The sequence below is a fragment of the Pinus tabuliformis genome, chromosome X (genome assembly GCF_031772625.1).
Source record: "Pinus tabuliformis cultivar Carrire ecotype Pingquan chromosome X, CPIR1, whole genome shotgun sequence".
NCBI classification, from domain to species: Eukaryota; Viridiplantae; Streptophyta; class Pinopsida; order Pinales; family Pinaceae; genus Pinus; species Pinus tabuliformis.
In genome coordinates this window covers 53,947,927-53,962,802 of record NC_142308.1, presented here as the reverse complement: position 1 = coordinate 53,962,802, position 14,876 = coordinate 53,947,927, and the positions used below count along the sequence as shown (strand labels likewise).

At 40.3% G+C, this 14,876-nt stretch overlaps 1 pseudogene; it reads right to left on the bottom strand.

Annotated features, from left to right (window-relative positions):
- Positions 1 to 590: 590 nt before the first annotated feature.
- On the bottom strand, positions 591 to 1,316 carry LOC149138304 (D-cysteine desulfhydrase 1, mitochondrial pseudogene; annotated as a pseudogene).
- Between the last annotated feature and the right edge of the window lie 13,560 nt (positions 1,317 to 14,876).

Here is a 14,876-nt window from a genome sequence, read left to right as displayed (position 1 = left end):
CTGCTGTGTGATTTAAAAAAAACACAGTCTCCCTCTAAACTCCTCACAAAATTGAATAGCTGCTGTTGCCATTCTTCAGTTTCACCTTTTCTATGCTGGGATTCAGAATCACATTCTCTGTATCCTTCATAAGGTTAGAGTGGGTTACCTTCTTTTCCTCATCAAAGATCACCTCAAGCTTAGGCCTAACATAATTATTGAGAACTGAAGCACACAAAATCGATGCCCTTTTTATATTTTTTATCTCTGTCTCATCCTCCTGACTGACCTTAACAAACTGTAGTCCCTCAACCAACTCAATTTCCTTAATCTGTAGCTCTTTTTCTAAGAAGCCATTAATACTCTTTGACATCTTCTGTGTCATCTTATATTCTAAAATAGAAACCAACAACTGCCACAAATCAGAGCATGTGCTTTGCTCTAATGATTCATGTGTTTTTAGAACCTTGCAGTGCAAGGCCTTTAACCTTTTTCTCTCTGTACCATCACGACAATGATTGCAGATTTGAGATGTTTCTACAGAGTATCTCTGGATTCTGTGTCAGATGCATTTTCTAATCTTTCCTTCCAAAAAGGAAATAGATCACACTTTATGGAACAAACAGGGCACAAAAATTCACAATCAATGTTTCTCTCCTTCCCAGCACTAACGGTGCTTCTTCATTCCTCACAAGTAAGACAAGAGCGATACTGCCAATTTGTGCATACTCCTCCTTGGACACAAGCTCTATGTTCGCACCAACCATCCGCTCCACAAGAAGATTTCCAGTCAAGCCAGGATCTTCATCGACTTGTGCCTTGGTAGTTCGTAATATGAGATAGCGGTCAAGATTCAAGTATCGAGCTGCCACTGCAGTAGCACGACAGTGGTTACTTTGAATGCCTCCTATTGTGATAACACAATCTGCACCTTGCGCCTTTGCATCAGCCATTAAAAATTCTAGCTTCCGCACCTTGTTCCCACTAAGTTGCATACCTGATAAGTCATCACGCTTTATCCAGACTTCAATGTTTGATGGTAAGCCCGGAAGATTCCATCGATGAATTGGTATAGGGAGATGTCCGAGAGAATAGAAATGGGACGGAATCGGATGAAGCTCTGTCGCCCAAGAGGGAGGTGTGTATGAAACTTTGCTCAGAAAGGCTTCAGAACTGCCTTCTCCTTCCACTCGCTCTGCACGAAGCCCGTGAGCCATTGTTGTCTTCGCTCTGACGCTCTTGCCTTTCAACTGTAATTTACTGTAGCACCATGGAGATGTAAAACCAATCCAATGGCAGCCGCTGCTAAAGCCGAAATGTTTGCAATCGGGAGTCATCCTAATCCTATATGAAATTAACGACGCCGAACCCCTTTTCTGGCAAAGAAAAACAAATATCAACCAGGTGTCTATGTTCTCTGTCGGTGGAGGAACTAATGCACGAACAGCTGGTAATGTTTATCAAATCTCAACATCTCGTTTGGTTCCTTGTATTCGGTCAATACACAAAGATTAGAACATGAGGCGCATACTTAAATGCAAATACATTTCATTTGTCAAAAACTCATCACTGACACGAACATGATCCCACAACCATGAATTCCCAATGTACTTGGAGATGATATATGCACCACCACTTAGTCGATAACCAGCTTCATATATATTTGCTACTTTTCCAACATAATTAACCTGAGTTGGGATCAGAAGGACTTCATTGACTTGAGAAAAGCGATTGTCCCAGGAAAGGATCTTCAAGGTATTAGTCTCAAGGAGAGCACTGAGCAAATCTATGTTGCTACAAACGAGCTTAATGCACTTCTTCCTTGAAAACACTGTCACTGCTCTCATCTGCATTTCTGGAGGGAAGCAAAACTCTATACAATAGGCATGCTAGGATTTGGGCCTCCACTGAAAACTCGAACAAATCCCCAATTTCGTAGCACGCTACGAAACCACCTAAACAGGTAGCGCTGCGAAACTGCTAAAAAAGAATTCATGCGCTGCGAAAACACCCTGTCTTTAAGCTAGGCTAAAAATTTTTGGCAACAGAATTTTCAGTGATAACAGTGGCTCCACTTGGGATAGTGTGCCCTTGTGGTACACTAAGAACTCGCAGGTCCAGTGCCTTATCCATTTATGACAAACAGAAATTTGCTTGACAAGCATGACTGTAGGAGAAAGAAAGCTACTTCTACTAAAAAATGCTCAGTTTACCTTGAGCTTATTTTGCATTTAACTCTACCTACCTACCCTAACAATTTCAACTTCTTTCTGCTCAATCAATATGAAATTTCCAATGTAGCCAATCCTCTGTTTTATCTGATATTTGATTTCTTTGACTGCATCGGAATTCAGAGCCAATCTGATAGTGTGATGACCCCTGCCACTGAAATTGTCTATGATCTTTATAGGAAAACTGAAAAACTTGAGAGTAAAACTCTTCCATGTAATCAGCTACAGGATCCCAGAATACATGATCAGCTTGTTTTTCCTTGTAACTTTCCAGCTGTGCAAACTGATCTTCAACAGCAGTGTTCAATTCCTCAATCGTGAAAGAGAAAGGAACCAGCATTCTCTCGTTGCGTTCTGCCATAGAAAACCTCTGAAAATAATGATCATGATAATGAAAACTATATGCCTGAATTTGTCCTTCTAAACCTTCAATTTCTTTTTCAAGGTCCTCAGCAAATTCATCCAAAAATCTCATCCTATCCTCTGCCTTGCAGTCAAAGGATCTTAGATATGAGGACAAGGACAACGAAAAAGATTCATTTGTTTCTTCTTTACTATGATCATTATTCCATTGTTTAAAACCTTCCACTGAGGGAGAGTCTGCCACCACCTCTGACCTATCTATCCATTCCTCCAAAAACATAAGCCATAAGTCCTGAAATGACTTAACGGATTTGATAGGAAAACTTTCAATCCATTGTTTGCATTTCCCTTGAAGTGAATCATAGAACAACATAATGCAAACATCCTCATGTTTAACTCTAAGAAGCTCAGTAAAATGACAAAAATCTGTGATATGCTTCAGAGTTAAACTCAAATCTTCTCCATTGAATTTGGGACCATTCCTTAGAAAATATGCATCCTTGGGAAAATGATTTGGGAAACCATGAATTCCTGAAAAATCTATGCATGCATACCTTGAAATAAGAATGGTAGCTTCTGGGTCCTTCATAACTCCAGTGGAATCACCATGAATGTATGAATTTTGAATTATTCAACAATGGAGTCGCCAAGGTAGATTTGCAGCCTCGAAAAAACCTCTTTGAACTCCTGCTACCTTCAGAAATTCAATCTTAAAATTACGGGAGTGAGTAATCTTCAGTCTCCCGGCAGACGCACCAAAATGTTATCACAAAATCGTATACTAAGGGCTGCTACCTAGCAAGATCTCATGCAACTATTTCAAACCAGGCTTTAGACTAAGGCTTAGCCTCCTTAGTCAGAGAGGGTTCTCTCACAGATTTTTGATATGAATTAATAACAAGAAAGGATGGCTAACTCTTCAAACAGTACATGAAAATAAGCTGGTTGGAACAACAAAATAAGACTTCTTCCATTGGGCTCATGGAGTCAAACACCTTTGCAGTAAATTACCAACTACTCATTCATGGAAGTCAAGGCATATAATGTCTAAACACTCAAAACATTTCTCAAAGGAACCTCAACTCATAAACATACACAGGAAATCTGAGCACTAGGTGAATTCAGAGTGATTGCACATCTATGGAGCTGTAAAACAGAAAGGAAGAGACACAACCATATATATTCTGAGCATTTAAACACAAGATGAACCTTGAGAAGAAAAAGTAATCTTTCTATTACTGTCAAAAGTCTTTTACATCAGTCAATATAAAAACTCTGTTTCTTGTATAAATCTCCAACCCCCATTACATCAGAGTTTTCACTATATATAGGAAAACAAACTAAACTACTTTGAGTCTCCTCCTCCAGCATGAGGGGAGCTCGATGACCTATCATTAACTACCCTTATCTATTTTTAAACAAACTCATTAAATACATAAAGTATTGAACTGTAATTACAAAGAGTCCTAATCACACTAAAACTCTAACTTCATCTCCTCGTATGCCTGATTCCTTTCTTGATCTTTGACAGCTGTCTTTTGTTGGTTAGGCTCAAGATGATTGAGCTACAGATGCAAGGAACGCTGACTTTGGATACCTGTAAGCACTGATGGATCATTTATCATCAGGATCAAAACACCTATTTTTAAGGTCCCTGTCTCCTACCATCCTTCGAAAATGTAGCAGCATGTTCCCAACTCTTTAATAACTCAAAGTATGGAACGCTGCTACCAAACACCATGTCTCCAGATGAGCTGTAGGCTGTATTGATGTATAGGTGTCTCTCTTCTAACACTCCCGGTCAAACTGTTTATTCTGCATTGAAAACATCACCTACAGCAGTTTCGTAGCGCGCTACGAAACTGCTGTGTGATTTAAAAAAAACACAGTCTTCCTCTAAACTCCTCACAAAATTGAATAGCTGCTGTTGCCATTCTTCAGTTTCACCTTTGCTATGCTGGGATTCAGAATCACATTCTCTGTATCCTTCATAAGGTTAGAGTGGGTTACCTTCTTTTCCTCATCAAAGATCACCTCAAGCTTAGGCCTAACATAATTATTGAGAACTGAAGCACACAAAATCGATGCCCTTTTTATATTTTTTATCTCTGTCTCATCCTCCTGACTGACCTTAACAAACTGTAGTCCCTCAACCAACTCAATTTCCTTAATCTGTAGCTCTTTTTCTAAGAAGCCATTAATACTCTTTGACATCTTCTGTGTCATCTTATCTTCTAAAATAGAAACCAACAACTGCCGCAAATCAGAGCATGTGCTTTGCTCTAATGATTCATGTGTTTTTAGAACCTTGCAGTGCAAGGCCTTTAACCTTTTTCTCTCTGTACCATCCACGACAATGATTGCAGATTTGAGATGTTTCTGCAGAGTATCTCTGGATTCTGTGTCAGATGCATTTTCTAATCTTTCCTTCCAAAAAGGAAATAGATCACACTTTATGGAACAAACAGGGCACAAAAATTCACAATCAATGTTTCGCTCCTTCCCAGCGCTAACGGTGCTTCTTCATTCCTCACAAGTAAGACAAGAGCGATACTGCCAATTTGTGCATACTCCTCCTTGGACACAAGCTCTATGTTCGCACCAACCATCCGCTCCACAAGAAGATTTCCAGTCAAGCCAGGATCTTCATCGACTTGCGCCTTGGTAGTTCGTAATATGAGATAGCGGTCAAGATTCAAGTATCGAGCTGCCACTGCAGTAGCACGACAGTGGTTACTTTGAATGCCTCCTATTGTGATAACACAATCTGCACCTTGCGCCTTTTCATCAGCCATTAAAAATTCTAGCTTCTGCACCTTGTTCCCACTAAGTTGCATACCTGATAAGTCATCACGCTTTATCTAGACTTCAATGTTTGATGGTAAGCCCAGAAGATTCCATCGATGAATTGATATAGGGAGATGTCCGAGAGAATAGAAATGGGACGGAATCGGATGAAGCTCTGTCGCCCAAGAGGGAGGTGTGTATGAAACTTTGCTCAGAAAGGCTTCAGAACTGGCTTCTCCTTCCACTCGCTCTGCACGAAGCCCGTGAGCCATTGTTGTCTTCGCTCTGACGCTCTTGCCTTTCAACTGTAATTTACTGTAGCACCATGGAGATGTAAAACCAATCCAGTGGTAGCCGCTGCTAAAGCCGAAATGTTTGCAATCGGAAGTCATCCTAATCCTATATGAAATTAACGACGTCGAACCCCTTTTCTGGCAAAGAAAAACAAATATCAACCAGGTGTCTATGTTCTCTGTCGGTGGAGGAACTAATGCAGGAACAGCTGGTAATGTTTATCAAATCTCAACATCTCGTTTGGTTCCTTGTATTCGGTCAATACACAAAGATTAGAACATGAGGCGCATACTTAAATGCAAATACATTTCATTTGTCAAAAACTCATCACTGACACGAACATGATCCCACAACCATGAATTCCCAATGTACTTGGAGATGATATATGCACCACCACTTAGTCGATAACCAGCTTCATATATATTTGCTACTTTTCCAACATAATTAACCTGAGTTGGGATCAGAAGGACTTCATTGACTTGAGAAAAGCGATTGTCCCAGGAAAGGATCTTCAAGGTATTAGTCTCAGGGAGAGCACTGAGCAAATCTATGTTGCTACAAACGAGCTTAATGCACTTCTTCCTTGAAAACACTGTCACTGCTCTCATCTGCATTTCTGGAGGGAAGCAAAACTCTGTACAATAGGCATGCTAGGATTTGGGCCTCCACTGAAAACTCGAACAAATCCCCAATTTCGTAGCACGCTACGAAACCACCTAAACAGGTAGCGCTGCGAAACTGCTAAAAAAGAATTCATGCGCTGCGAAAACACCCTGTCTTTAAGCTAGGCTAAAAGTTTTTGGCAACAGAATTTTCAGTGATAACAGTTTCGATGAGACCTTTTAGTGTCTTTTGGAGTTTCGGGATATTTGGACAATGGTGAGTGTAGTGTCCATATGTATCGCATATGGCGCACACATGTTTGGTGCATACTTCCTTTCTATGTAAGGGTATATATTTCGCTCCTTTTGGTGGAGCTAAGGTTACCAATGTGTTGGAAGCATTCATTATTGTTTTTAGTTCATCTATTTCAGGAAATATATGAGTTGGATGCCCAAAATCCTCACGCAGTGCACAGGGTTGTACAAGTTTGGAGGATTTGGAAGCTTCTCCCTTTTTACCGTTTTGTTTTTCTTTTCTAGAGGTTCCAATTATGGTAGGTTCTGGATGGTTTTGAGTAGGGGTTCTCCTTTGCAATGGAGGTACAGGGAAGCTCCCTTCCTGCATTTGTCTTGACTCAGCTGACACAGTCATGGGGATCAGGTACCAAACTGGTATTGCAAGAATCATATTTGGTAATGTGAGGGTTTCTATGGCTTGGTGTGAGACAAACCTAGGTGGAGGGCATAAGAAATGGGCTTGTGTGATTGCAAGAGGTAAAGACCTGACTTCTTCAGTTGCAGGTGTTGAGGTTTATGGAACTGATTCTGTTGTTTGGGTGGTGTTTGATGAGGTCATCATGAGACTGGTATTTTGGTACTTGGGGCAATCTCTTGTACTACTGGAGGGTCTCCTAGGAATGTTCCTAGGAGGCTTGATGGCTTAAAATGGCCTGGGTTGAGTTCATTGTAAGTAGTGACCAATTCTTGGGATACTAAGGGCAACACACCATCTGGTGTGGGTGAAGTTGTCTTATCGTGGTATGTGAGTTAATCAATGATAATGACCTTTCACTCATGGGGGAACATCACGATTCTAAACATTGATGAGGCGACTTCGAGCATTTCATACATATAGCTTCGGCCTAGGATGATATTGTAATCCAACTCGGCGTCGAGCACTTCAATGTCTATTAGCATAGTTTTTCTAGCCAACTTAATTGGAACGCTAGGGTATAAGCCAATGGAGGTAGAAGGCCACCCATCATATGCTTTGAACGTTATGTCGGAAGGCTTAAGTTCAGGGGATCCTAACCTTTTCCAAATGGATTTAGACATGATGCATGTGGAAGCCCCTTCTTCGATGATGCAACGATGGATATTGATATTCTGGACTGAGACAGGGATTTGGAAACCGATGGCTTAGGGTAGCTGAGGATTAGCTTTGTCCAAGTCAAGGACCATGAGGCGGGAATCAGATGGGTCGATTGTGCCTAAACCGAAAAGTAGGGCTTTCCACTGGGTTGGGAACATCTACAGGACTTCAACTGTTGACATAATTGACAACGACTGAGCCAAGTCATCTACTATGTTGTAACTATGGGTAGCTCTTCAAATTGGACCATGCACATTGTAAAGGTCCTTTAAACATTTTTGGCATGAGATCTATTGGAGGTCGCGTAATGGTCAATGGTCTAGTAGGTATAGCCTTGGCCAAGGTGGATGGACTAGGCTTTGGGGGAGTCTCATAAGTGTGATTCCTCATTTGTAAGAGGAATTCCTCTCCTGTCATGAAGATATCATGGTTAGGAGTTTTGTTTAGGTTCCCTGCAGATGGGTCTTGTTGCTGGGTGTTAACAATTCCCTGATGGGGAAAGGGTTCCAACATGACTGCAGTTAGCTAGCCACTTTTCCCTCTACTTTTTGCTATCCTTTTTAAATCAGGAAGCTGGGGATAGTGATGGGTATAATATCCATATTCCCCATAGATGGTGCATGAATGATTGGTCCAAAGACTAGTGTTCCTGCCCTGTTTCTTCTAGTTGTTATTGGTCGTACCCTAGTTTTGGTTCTGGTTGGGGTTGTTGCTGATTGATACCTCCCCTCTTAGGCTATCCCTTTGGCTTATTTTTTGGTTTTTTCCTAGCACCTTTATAAGAATTAACCAAATTTGGTTGTTCTTCTAATTGATACAATGAAGCGAGATATGGTTGCACTAGATTCACCCATGCAATTTTTTTCTTTGGAGGGTAGTTTTGTTGCGGAGTTGGAAAAGGATAATATTCATTCTCCTGTCCCTAGTTAACGTACTGGTTTGGGAGAGCAGACGTTTTATCTATACTCCAGGAGGAGTATTGATTTCCTTGTGGGGGATGACCTGAGCCTCCTTGGGGGGGTTGGTGCTGGTTAACCGAGTTTCCTATATTCTGCATAAGTGCGGGTTGACCATTATAATACACAGTATTTTCTAATGGTAGGGTGGCATCGTAAGATGGGCCATTCATTGCATATGCAAGGTATTGGCTGCTACTAATGTGATGTCTTTGGGATAGGGCCCCAATTAATCCATCAACAGTATTCGATGCACCTTCTATTTCTCGATAGGATTACAGGCACAGGGAGTCTAGGAGTAGGTGGTAAATGTACCCCAATGTTGTGGCCACCAACAACCCCCCTCCTTATTAGTATTAGCAGTAACATTATGTAAGTGGGGACCCTTAGTCAAAAAAATTTTAAAAATCAATTAGTGCTTATATGTCACTCCTTAAAAAATATCGCATCGCGCCATGAACGATAGGGCATTTTCTTATGAGTCAAAATGATAAAATGCAAGATTGTGACGCGAACTCCATCGCATCGCACGCATTAATAAACACTCACGTTAGAAAAACTTAAAATCACCGATATGCGATATCGCATATCGCATGTCGCAAAATCGCATAAAATGCATATAACAATTAAACAATTAAGCGATCCGCGATCTTGCGATATTGCGATCTGCGATCTTTGCGATATTACGATCTATGATCTTTGCGATAGTGCGATCAAGAAACCTTGCGATAGAACAACACAATGAAATTGCGGTAATGCAATACAGTGAAATGCGATACTGCGATGCAAATCGCAGAAACATTCCATCGTAGATTTTCCTGGCTTAATATTCAAGAATTTTTTTTTCCATAAACCAAGAATTGGATACGCGCCTTAATGATAATTAATGAATTACACACCAGTTGTTAATAAAGTATGGTTTTGTGTTTTTCAAAGAGCCAGTTCACGTCAGATGGCATGTTTTTGCATATCCGTGGCATTTAAAGCTTTCCTGTCATTATCTATTATCATTACTCTCTCCTCACTTGTGAACTGTAGGAACGAAGAACAAAAGTTACACAAAGCAATGTGCAAGAAGCTATGGGGAAAAAGGGGAAGGCTTCAATTTTCAAAGACAGAGAAAAGGCGCCCTCATAAAGAGATACCGCATGCAACAGAGCCGCAGATTCACAAAATACTGCTGAGCCATCCATTACAGATCTTTCATAGACAGCCATGGTGGTACTGAGCGATGCTGATATCAACAGGCAGTTTAATGCTCAGGGTCAAGAGCTCACGAGGTCATTATTTTTACAAATTTTGAAGCTTTATACCTGATAAAGATGAAGAGGCGCAAAAGGAAAAAAATGCATCAGAGAAGCCCAGATCAAAGAACGGAGGCAGTTTCCGATGCACGATTAGCACCTAGCGCTAATCGCGCATTGCTGAGAAAATTGCTCGAGAAGGAAAGCCTCTAACTGCTCAGTGACCTGTAAGCCCGAAAATTGCAAGAAAGTAATGGTAAAAAACAAACTGGAAACAAAAGCTAAAGAAAAGGCAGAAGCAATCCAAAGGGTTAACCAAGTTGAACTGAGATTATTACTGGGCATACGTGGTAAAGCCACATAGTCAGTGGATGACTCTTGAATATATCATCGTTTTTGCTGAGAAGATGGTGCCAGCTCTTTCCAATTCTTTTTGCTTAGCTCAACCAAAAGCGGAAGACAGTCAGCCGACTCTACTCAGGCAAATACTGAATGCTTGCAACGTTAAGGAGAAAATACAGAAATAGTTAGATATTAGATTTAATTTTTAGAAATAGTTTTGTTTTATTTTTGCTTAGAAAAAGGGTGGTCATTTAAACCATATCCTGAATCTTTGTAATTAAGTTATTTAGTTAGTAGTATTTAAACCCTTCTCATGCATTTAGAGAAGGGTCCAGAAATTTATCAAAAACTTATCCGCAGAACATGCATATTTGCACCCTCAGAGGAGGTTTTGGTGAATGAATGGAACAGGATTTTTTGATGTTTGCATTTGATATCTGCTACTGATGTTGCACTTCTGTACTCTTAGTGGATGTTAAAGCAAAGAGAGATAAATCATTGTCGCTTGAAGCTCATGAGTAGGACTAGTCATAAATGGTACTTTTATCTCTTGACCATTTCTACTTATGTGTTAAAGTGATATACAGTTTTTAGTTGTTTATGTATTATTGCATGAATTCCTGAGTTATCATTTGGCACTTTTGTATGGTGATAGCTATTTATTTATGCTTAATGTATGAATAGCTCATTATGCGATATGTTTTTCACAACTATTTCGTTTAACTTTTTATGCGAAGTGGTTCATCCTTATTGATTTCTTTTCTCATAATCGCTGAATGATCTTTATTACCAGTTGTTATTTGAAATCTTTTTAGATCGCATAATAGAAGAATTACATCCCGGGTTAGTATAGACTTAGATGTTGCTTCTTATTATATTACAATAGCATAGCATTAGATTAAAGTTAGAATTAGAATATCTCAATTAGGAACTATTAGATCAGGAACATCAAAATCTACACACACACACTCATGGATTGGGAAACTAGTCCCATATCCCCAGTCGGACCCGCTATACCAAACGGATAAGGAGCTGCCAACCAAGGTCTGGACCGGGTGGGTATCCCCCTTGTTGTAGACCCGATTTTCGGGGCTTCAACATATTTGGAGCTAGAAGGAGGACCTGAACTATGAATGGCAAGTAAATCTAAATCTGAATACCATTCTGAGAGTAAATCAGCCTCACCATCTCCCGCGACTTCTCCATTACACTTAAATCCAGAGTTAGAAGTCACTGGAGTATCAACTGCTGCTGCGCACCCTGACATTTTAGAATAATCTACCATTGAACCTCCTGAAGTTGAATCTCTGATTCACAAACTTCAGTGATTTTCCATTTCTCCGCAAAGGTCTGATAAATCTCAAGGCAGCGTGACTTTGCAATATAACCCTGCTCATCCCCTGACTAGATTAAAGAGTGAAAAGTTTGGTGTTCAACCCACCAAATTACCTCTCCCCACAAGGAAAAGAGCAAGGAAATCACCAAAGGAGTCCAATAGCAAGACTCTTTCATGATTATCATCATCCATTTCAACCTCTTCACCGGGAAGTCAACCATCCACTCCGCCACTTTAGATCATCGTCCATCCATCCACTGGAACCCCCACAACTCTTCCTCAATCATCTACAATCGTAATATCCTCATCTTCCCAACCGTAGGGATCATCTTCTGCACTTTCCTCTGTTAGTAGTTCAACAATGGCCCAGTCTCCATGGAATAACCCTGGGGCAGTCTTAATGCCTGCACCCTTGAGTCAAATACCAACCCATCCTAAGAAATGGCTGCCTAAGTTTAATCCCGAGGCAGGCATGCTAGTAGAAGAGCATATAAACAACTTTATGCTATCCATTAATCTCAATGGGGTTACTAATGAAGATGCTATTGTTTGACTCTTTCCTTATACTCTGCAAGGAACAACTGGATCATGGTATTTCTCATTACCCTTCGGATCTATCACTAGTTGGGACATCTTCCAAGAGCAATTCCTGACCAAGTTTGGTGATGATAGGTCTATGGCAATGCTAATCAACGACCTATCCAACCTTAGGGCTGAATCTAGAGAGCCTATCAAAGATTTCAATTTACGTTTCAATAAAATCCTAAACAAAATTCCTACTGCTTCCCAGCCCAACGAAGAAGTACAAAGTGAATGGTATATCAATGCTCTACCATCAAACATAGCAATCTTCGTGGACAGGGCTAATAAAACAACCTTAGCCGAAAACATGAAAGAAGCAATAGCAGTAGAGAAACGTATAATAGCCCTGGAAAATAAATCCACGATAGAAGAACGGAAATCCAAGAAAGTCACCTTCAAGGAAGACTCTAAGAAGAAACAAACAAAAGATCCATTCGATTTGGAAGGATTGCAGAAAGTTCTAAAGACCATGTCTAATGAAATGGTCGACATCAAAAAGCAAGTAGAAGAAACTTCTTCAAAAAAGCCCTACAGAGCTTTTAAAAGAGGCCCTTCAATGGATTCAAAGCCACCCAATGCTATTTCAAATGCTGAATCCGAAGAAGAGGAAGAGGAAATTGCCACTGAAGGGCAAACTGATGAAGAAGAAGTTGTAGAATTACAAGGAATGTGGGATTTCATCCTCCCACAAGAAGAAGATCAAGAAGTATTCCCAGTTAGCACACGAAGTAAAAATCAGCTTGATCCTCCCCAAACTATCCCTAAGCCAAAGAGCGCACGCTCTACAATAAAGGATAAATTCGCAACAAAGAAAACGACATCTAAAGCGACTCAAACCAGCCCAGTCCAAACAGATGCATTAACTCCATCTAAAACACTGATATTGTCGGATGAAATGGAGTACAATATTATAGAATATATGAAAAAGACTAGGGCCAACATCACTCTTTACGAACTGAGCAAGTGTTACACTAAAAAATGTCACCTTGACTACTTACAGTTAGTATGGCTCAAATCAACAGTCATGCTACCCTCTTAGGCAAGTCTCATGCCTCTGTTATCCATCTCAAACTCAAAGAAGAGAGAAAGTCTTGTAAAAACTATGTTTATCTCTGGGGTCGCAGGTTCTCTCTAGCCTTACCTGCGGGGACGCTGACCATGTTCACAAAATCTGCGTCCATGGACGCTCTGTATGTTAAGGGACAGGTGCGTCCCTCTGTAAAAGGCAAAATGCACAAGTTTTATCTTGAAAAAGTTACTTGTGGTTACTTCTAGAACATTCTAGAGGTCGGTTTGATGAAATGGATGCGCCTCCAGTTGGTTCATGTATCTCTATTAAGGGGGAACTTATCCCATCAATAAGGGAGCTATCCCACCCATAGAGGGGGATGATCCCATTGATAGTGGACCTGAATAACCTCTTTACAGCACTATAAATAAAGGCATTGAGCCAAAAGGAAAGGAGGTTGGAGCTATACATTTTCTTTGGGTAAATGCTGCAGGATTTAGGTCTTCCATTAGAGCCTTTGTGAGGAGAGATTGTCTTCACTTGATTCTACTTGGGAGAGGGTGAGCTTTGTCAAAGTAGAGGAAAACCCTTGATGGACCCTGGGAGGAACTTGCACAACACCAAGGCCAGGTTGTAAGAGTTTCTTTGTTTCGTTATTAATACAAACTGGTTTATTTTTCTCAATAGCTTGTGTTAATGAGTTATTTCATGTGTTCCTTGGTCTGCATGTTGAATATATTTTTTATTATATGAAATGCAAGTGCTTGGTAATTGTTTGATTGTTTGTGGTTGCAGGAATTGACTTGAAGGAGGAGCTCATCCGGATCGTCAAGAACGGACTTCAACAACAACGTTTTGGAATAAGGTAAGCCTAAACACTTGTAGTTTTCATGTTGTAAAAGGTGTATTTAGAGAAAGATCACTCCATTTTGTCTTGTTTGTCATTAGAATGTCTTAGACTTCTAGGAAGGTCAGTCGTGTCCGCACCCTTGACAGATTCCGTGTGACAAATTGGCGACTCCGCTGGGGAATCCATTAATGAGAGAGTCTTTTCCTTTATATGAACTTTGCTTTGAGAAAATCATTTTTATTTTCTGGTTTTTGACTGTGAGAATTAGTATTTGGGTGGCTTAGCTGTAGATTTAGTTGGCTTTAGTTTTTCTTCCTTTTTCCAGAAGGACGCAGTCTCTGTGTGCTGCACAGTGCGTCCTTGGACGCGCTGTTGTCGACTGCACAGTGCGGGGCCGCACCTGTGACAACGGGTGGCCTGCGTCTTCCTGTAAAAGTTAAGAAAATTCCATTTTTGCTTTAAATTACTTTTAGATTTTGTTTTTCCTTAGTGTTTTCTGCCCAGATCCTTTAGTACCCTGTCAAGAATTCTCACCTGAACTAGTTTTGTGAGCTTTGAGTGTTTTAGTGGTTTTCAACGAAGTTTAGACCTAGGGTTTGATTTTTGGAAAGGCTTTGTAGTGACTTTGATAGTAGAAAGTTGTCCAGCCTTAGATATCTCTGGTTAGTCAACCTTCTTAGAAGTTGAGCCTGTCGTAAAGTCTCCTTGTTTGAGCAACTTGTCATTTGAGTTGTTTTGGGTCAAATTTCGAATTACTTGTTTATAAAGTATTGATTTCCATTTTACAAAAAGAACAAAAAGATTAGAGTTTTGTTTTGGCTAGTTTTTGATTCTGCAATAAGCTAGTCCTTGATTTGATTGTGATCAAGTAAAACACCTTAGAAATAATCATTGTTAGTTTTGGCCTCGTTAAGATTGCTTAGAGTAAA